This window comes from Pinus tabuliformis, chromosome 9 (genome assembly GCF_031772625.1).
Source record: "Pinus tabuliformis cultivar Carrire ecotype Pingquan chromosome 9, CPIR1, whole genome shotgun sequence".
Taxonomy (NCBI): Eukaryota; Viridiplantae; Streptophyta; class Pinopsida; order Pinales; family Pinaceae; genus Pinus; species Pinus tabuliformis.
This window is the reverse complement of record NC_142307.1, coordinates 564,832,368-564,839,895: the sequence shown is the minus strand read 5'-3', so window position 1 is coordinate 564,839,895 and position 7,528 is coordinate 564,832,368. Positions and strand designations below refer to the sequence as shown.

At 38.3% G+C, this 7,528-nt stretch overlaps 1 pseudogene across 1 annotated transcript; it reads right to left on the bottom strand.

The window, feature by feature from the left end:
- Window positions 1-3,114: 3,114 nt before the first annotated feature.
- On the bottom strand, window positions 3,115-3,766 carry LOC149149777 (guanosine deaminase pseudogene; annotated as a pseudogene). Its single transcript, XR_016263228.1, has 2 exons — window positions 3,661-3,766; window positions 3,115-3,338 (listed from the first exon to the last, which is right to left on the bottom strand). The product of XR_016263228.1 is annotated as a guanosine deaminase pseudogene (transcript).
- Between the last annotated feature and the right edge of the window lie 3,762 nt (window positions 3,767-7,528).

Genomic DNA, 7,528 nt, shown 5'->3' with positions numbered 1-7,528 from the left:
TCCTAAAAATGGATGAAGAAAGAGCTATCAGGGGAATCTTCACATTTGCCAGAATATGTGTAGAAGTGGACTTGAATGAGGGGCTACCTGACCACATCACGCTGAACTTTAATAATACTCAATGGATACAGCAGCTTGACTATGAAAACACAACATTCCGATGCAGGACTTGTTTGCAGACAGGGCACCTTCAAAATAACTGCCCATTAGCCCGAAAGGACCCCAGGAAAACTAAGAAACAACCAAAAAAGCCCAAAGGCTGGCAGAACACAGACCCATTAGAAGAAGAGGACATAAATGAGGAACCCACAGAGAACCTGACGGAACCAGCCACTCAAATGGGACAGAAACAAACACAGGCAACGAATACCCCTTCCACTCATGCAGGGCCGATCACAAATCTGCATCAGGAGTTACAAATGGAAGTAAGTTGCATAAAGAGAACCCACAGCTCAGAGGGCTCAGAATCAGACAAAGAACCACAAATGATCACAATGGATAACCAGCTAGCTATCATTACACCCACTGCTGACTCAGGAGGATGGCGTCGGGTGGAAAAGAAGAAGGGAAGAAAAGTATAGGCTCGCTGGAACATACAATTTTCTTTTTACTGTTACTCTGTTGTTTCATGTCTTTACAGGAATAATTTCTCTTGCTACCTAGTGTTATTGTCTTTTTTTCGCTGCCTGTCATCACAGGATCAGCCATTTGCATATGCCTTGGCATCTACAAAATGTAATTTTATCAATTTATGAATAAAATTACGATTTTTTCCTAGGGGAAAAAAAGGTTAATTTTATAGCAGGCTGATACCGAAAGTCGTTCCGTGTCAAGAAAGTCTATTAAATTTTTCAATCATACTAGTGTGAATCCAAAGGTTTCCCATGACATCACAGCCAATTTCCACATGCATGATGTAACATTTTAACATCGTGCTGAAAAAAACATTTTAACATGGAATTGACCTCCCATTACACAATCAATCATTTTAACATAGAATTGACATATATAATAGAAGTTCACAATGTCTCTAAATTTTCTTTCTTCATAATTTACTCAAACTTAATGGAATTCCCCAAATGAAAATCTTATTCACATTTTCACTAATGTCCAAAACGTCAATGTGTTACAATATGTGTACGTTTACTTGTGAATAATATTATGTGTACGTTTACGTGCACATAATATTCCAAGTTCAAAGGCTCAATCTCGACACACAACAACCATGAGAATCAAATAATTAATTTTCGATTTATATATAACTAGCAATTGTCCCAAAAGGTACAAAGAGAGGCCGATATGATTATTAAATTAGAAATGTTGAATTTCTCTTAAAGAGATGTTGGTTCAAGCCTCGAAGGAGCAAAGAGATTTCATGTTTGGAGTTCTATTTTTTTTGGACACCATATTCCTTTAAATACAACTTAATTTTTTAGAAAAGTTCAAGCCCAATGCAGTTTGCCATGCAGACATACACTTAAATCACTACTGGGCTTATGATATTTACTAATTCAAAGTAAACTGGTATACAAGAGAATGTATCAAGCTAAACCACAAGTTACACATCTTCAGACCTGAAAAAGTACATAACAATGGTTTGGCAAATCAATAGCGATATCATAATTGCTTTTCCTTCTACATACATACAATTGCTCCAAAGGGGAGTGCAAAAGCAATCTCCTATAAAAATGGACCTATATATCTAAAAACAAGATCTTAGCCATGAGGGAAAAGAATAGAAAGGTCTGAGGACCATAAAGGCACAACCATGAGGATATCATAGCCTACTGGTGCTGTCTGATGAATGAACCATGAAGGGGGAAAGCTCTGGTCCGTGACAACTGCTTTCTTTCACACAACTACCGAAGGGAGAAGAGAAGCAAACAGGACATCTAGAATAAGGCTGGAAAGAAGAACTCAGATCAGCTCTGTGTATTAAGACAGCAGCAAAATCTTACCACCAAAACCTGCTAACAGAGCCTTTTGATATCTCAAATCCCGATAACAGAGTAAACATGGGTCCTCGTCCAGGAAGAACTGAGATCAGTTGTGTACCCAATGGAAATTGGTAAGGGCCCCAGGCCTGTTGGTTTCCCTATTGATTTCTACCAAAAACTGTGGCACATTATTAGTAGGGACCTTTTAGTAGCTGCTGACTAAACATGGGTCCTTGTCCAGGAAGAACTGAGATCAGTTGTGTACTCAATGGAAATTGGTAAGGGCCCCAGGCCTGTTGGTTTCCCTATTGATTTCTACCAAAAACTGTGGCACATTATTAGTAGGGACCTTTTAGCAGCTGCTGAGGAATCTAGGGTGTCTGGAAAGATACTGAAGGATATCAATTCACCTTTTTCTACACACTCAAAAGTAGAAAGTAGAAATGGGGAAAGATTTTATTTAGGTTCATCCAAAAATAAAATAACAAAGGGGATTCAGGCAAGAACCCTCCATACAAAACAGTACCCAGAAGAACAAATGTGTAAGGAAAACAGTCAAGGTTTTGAATTCAGTTTCAAATTTTAGAATAGAGAAAACAAAATAACTTATGAGTTCACTTGACCTTCACTGCCAATTTTGGTTAAGAAGTAATTCAGCGCCCAAAGATCATCCAATTGTACATAGTCTCTCGTATAATTGTCTACAACCTCTAAAGTTCTCCTAATTGGATAGTGGTACCGGTGTCTAAGAAGAGTGACACCCTTGCATTTCTCATGAAAATGATCAAGCTGTCTTAACACAGAGAAAAACTACAAAACAACCATCATGTGACTTGCTTAACAGACATGAAACTTACATCAGAGATTGATGGGTTTTCACATATCACTTTCACTGAAATAGAGAAGAGATGGTGAGAAAGACTTGATATTATGTATTTTTTTTTTTTCAATAAGTATGATCAGCCTTTTTTTCCTTAGTTAATGTCCATGTGGATAACAATACTAAACTTCACTGTGGCTATCCTATTATGTATCCTTTTTTTACTTCATTTCATGTTATTTTAGATTGAACTTTGGATCCATGTTCTTGAGAACCATGTTGTGACAACTCGCGATAATATCATCATTACGAACCACTTCCCGTGGTATTTCTGTTCCCTCTTCATGAAGACTGAGACTACGAGGATGTCCTAGAAGAGGAGACGCTGCCCCAATATTTTTCTGAAACCTCTGCATGTGCAATGGGATCCATGTTCTTGAGAACCATGTTGTGACAACTCGCAATAACCTCATCATTACGAACCACGATCGCACCAAAAGGCCCACCATGGCCACAATTAACTGCATTGTGTGCTTCTTCAACAGCCTTGGTCAAGAATTTCATATCTCTGTCTTGAACAGCTGAGAAACAACAACGAAAAACAGGAAATTCAGGAAGCAGATACGAGACTCATTTGAAGAGCTGCTAAAAAAATTGTCCACTTGAAAAGATGCTAAATAATTTTCCCCATCCATGCCTCGTGGCTTTTTCTATTGTGGATTAGATTTCAAATCACAGAATTCATCTTTGAAAAACAAAAGTTTGTCTAAAAATCTGTAAAAGAACATCACTCTGCAAATTATATGCAGATTTCTTCACCGATCTTCATGATCCCAAATAGAACAAATCCATTGAAAAGTAGCATAAAATATTGTTATCAAGCATAACCTAGCAAAATCTGACCTTCATGATGACCTGTATATGCCGATGCTGCAGAAATGGTCCCATCCTTGGATTCTACAACTGCATCAGAAAACATATGATAAATTGTCATAACAAGGTCCTCCTATTTCCTCATTTCTTGTATTGAAACACACTGTTTTCAGTTTAAAGAATGGGTATTTGCATATTATATGTGTTTGGGTTTGTACGTATATCTCGTCTAATAAGGCGCTGATGGGTGTGTGCACACATGCCCATCACATAAACAAGCTCGAAAACCAGAAACGAAAAATTATGTCGGAATAAATTAACTTTCAGCTAAATAAAAAGGCAAGAACCAGAATTTCCATATCAATGATCCAGGTGACCAAGAAATCAAATTGAACTATAGATTCCAGACAAAATAAAAACTGGGTCGCTAGATTATCAATGCAGGAAGCCCAAAAAGCTATACTGCAACAACGCTTTAGTTTTCCACATTTACCCAAATCTGCACACTCACAGACACCCAAAACAGTTTGATCCCCCACAACTTGCACTCGCATTCCTTATAGACGTATTAGCCGTCTTCTCTACCTACCCCAATTGGAAAAATTGCGTTCAGAAACACAGAGGATAATGCATAGTAAAAAATAGGATTGTAATGGGTCCACCGAATCCCAGTTTCAGATACGACCCACTGAAAATAAAATGGAAAAGCTCCTGAAAACAAGTGTCCCACTAATAAAACTTATATGAAATATGAGAATGGGATCAGAGAATCTTACCTACCAAAATCAACAAAGGGACCTGAAACATGAATTGAATTGATGGTCTAATACGGACTGAGTCTGTCATGTATAAAAAGTTCGTGTGGAATTAAAGCGACTCGCAAGGAGGACAGTACAAGATGAGAAGAAGATTGGAACTTTTTTCCTTCTACGATATGTCTTGTCCTGTCCTCACCTCTCAGCTGCTCCTATATAGTGGGTATGGAACCCCAACGACCATCACCGACCAAGGGTGACCACCTCTTTTTCCCTTAGTAGTAAACAACGGGTGCGCCAAATTCCAATCGCAATTCCAAGGCTTGCACCGCTTCTGCTGCATGAATCCCATGGAGATCTAACTTCCAAATGTCCTTATGTTTTTCATTTCTAATTTGAAGAATATCTGCAGCTGCCTTAGCATTTAGTTTATCTGCAGCCAAATGTTCCTCTTTTGATTTTAGAGAAATATTCCTAGCAGTGCTGTGATCGCCTCGCAAATAAGCTCTTTCAGCTTCCCTTGAATGTTGATTTGCAGCCCTGCTTGAAAACAAGCGATGATAATATATGTTCATGCCTTCCCAATTATCAGTAATGATCACCTTAAAAAAATTCAATGGACTTCATGGAAATAGGCTGGCAAAATATACCTGAGCATCCACAATGCTTCCTTTGGATGTTTCAAATATACATCATCTTCCTCCCATTCTGGCTCAGGGGGAGCAGTTGGCATGTGTCCTCTTGAAACTGTCACATGTAAATTTTCAAAACCCAAGGACTCAGGCAATAGAGGGCCACTTCCTTCAGAACTCTGATCAGGTAGAGAATTCTCAACAGCTTCAGATGCATCAGAGGGATCTGAATTCTCCGGCAACGTCATCACAGCCATAGACTCCAGGGAAGCAGAGGCTTGTTCAAGCTCATAATTAACAGCCACTAAAACATCCTCTATCAGGCTCTCATCAGCCCAACCATACAAGGCCTTCAGTTTCTCTACTGCAACCTTTTTCTGATTTGCATCATCTGTCACGCCCTGCAGCATAACAGTGCTAGCCAGGGTTGTATTAGGATAAGGATCAATAAATTTCTCTGGCCTAACAGCAACTTTTTCTATTAATTGAGAAAATCCTTTCCAGGGTTTGCCTCTAGAATCTCTCAAGCCATCAATGAGGGACTTAACCTTCCCGTGGTATTTCTGTTCCCTCTTCATGAAGACTGAGACTGCGGGGATGTCCTATAAGAGGAGACGCTGCCCCAATATTTTTCCGAAACCTCTGCATGTGCCACGTGTCAAAACAATAAACTTAACACCCTCATCTAGCAATATACTGATGGTTGGTTTGAAAATTTCATAGATTGCTTCAACATTCATTTTCTTGCCATCATTCTCCAGGGTTTGAAGAGATTGAGACAAATTTAAAGAAGATATTGAATCTTCCATAGCAATAAGTTCAGACTCATTAGGTGAAACAAAAGTGACCTGCACAGCAATTCAAGCAATGAGTTAGGGCATACTAAATATTTCCTCGAAGATGCAAATCTGCAGGAGGCACAAAAGGAAAATAGATGGGCTGCAACAACCTCAATGAAAGACAATTTGCAATACATAAAATTACTCATTACTTACTAAATATTTCCTCGAAGATGAAAATCTGCAGCAGGCACAAAAGGAAAATAGATGGGCTGCAACAACCTCAACGAAACAGAATTTGCAATACATAAAATTACTCATTACTTACATATTTTACAATACTTCTGACTCTAGCTGATTTGGCAAATGATACAGGCTCAAACCAAACAGGTGTATTTGATTCCTTGGCCACTGCAAATCAAGAGAAATCTGATGCATAAGATCACTGTTGCCCATATAGATGTAAGTACAACAGCATCAAAGTCTGTAAACTTACAATTGCAAACTGCCTCAAGGGCCAGAGGATGTAAATTTGCATCAATCATCAACAAAGGTGCAGAGCCAAAATAGCTCCTAAACTGATTTATCCATTCTGCTGTCAAGGATTCTTCCTATCATCTCAAACGGTCATGAAAAACATGAATTATGAAATTTAACAGTACACTCTTTCTGGCATTCTCCCAAACCGCTTTAGAGAGGATGTCTACGAAAAGAATTATTTTCCATGGTCAGTTGTAACTTAAAACTGCCTGCACGTCTGCAACAGCGGATGTTATTTCTCCTGCACTGTCAAATATGTTTGATACAATAGGGGTTGCTACATTCTTACACTTGCGGATTCCTGAAATTCCAATACAAAATAACATGTTTGGACTACTACTTGCAGTGCCAAAAGTGATCGCATAAATGAAAATGACCGTAGTAGCAACTTGTTATTCTTAATGTGAATACGTATAACGAAATCAAAAAACTCTTGGGTTCAATCCCCATGATCTTAAGTAACTAATATAATACACAAATAGATACAAGAAAGATGCAGCTATTGACGTAGAAATGCATCCTCGACCAAATGCATACCAGTTTGTGAACTTAACGCAACTAAGCAAATTAAGGATGAGAGTTAGTTTGAACTTACCATCTATGGACAAACCAAGGGACTTAGAGTTTTCAAGCAATGTTTTTCCTGCACAAGACAATACAGACAGAATCCATAGAACATCTTGAATAAATCGACAAGTTACCAGATAGATGACTAAGCAATACGGAACCAACAACACTGATGATAAAGGGCTTAACTCCGAGTCTTTGCATACACTCAGCGACATTTCTGGATACTCCCCCGCTTAAATATGTGACCTGCAACATATGCCTGAGACTATTGCTGATTCAAACTTCGACAAAACATTCAGAAATGGGCATTACATAAATTTGAAGCTAACTCATTTCTTACAACATATTTTCAGAGAATAATTCAATTTTTTGTCTACTGATTTGAACAAAGTAGGGAAATGCTAAAATTCAAGAAACAGTTTTTTGAAATAAGTGCTTCCTTTAAACTTGAGAAGTATTACAGGTAACTCAGATATGTTAAGCAGCACAAGCAATGTGCATTTTCATAACCATTAATTATAAGAACTTTCCTTCAGCTAAGCTGCCATGACAGGGGCACTTCTCCATCGATATCATTTAGAACATGCAATTTGCCTAACCACTTATTTGCACCTTTGGCAAT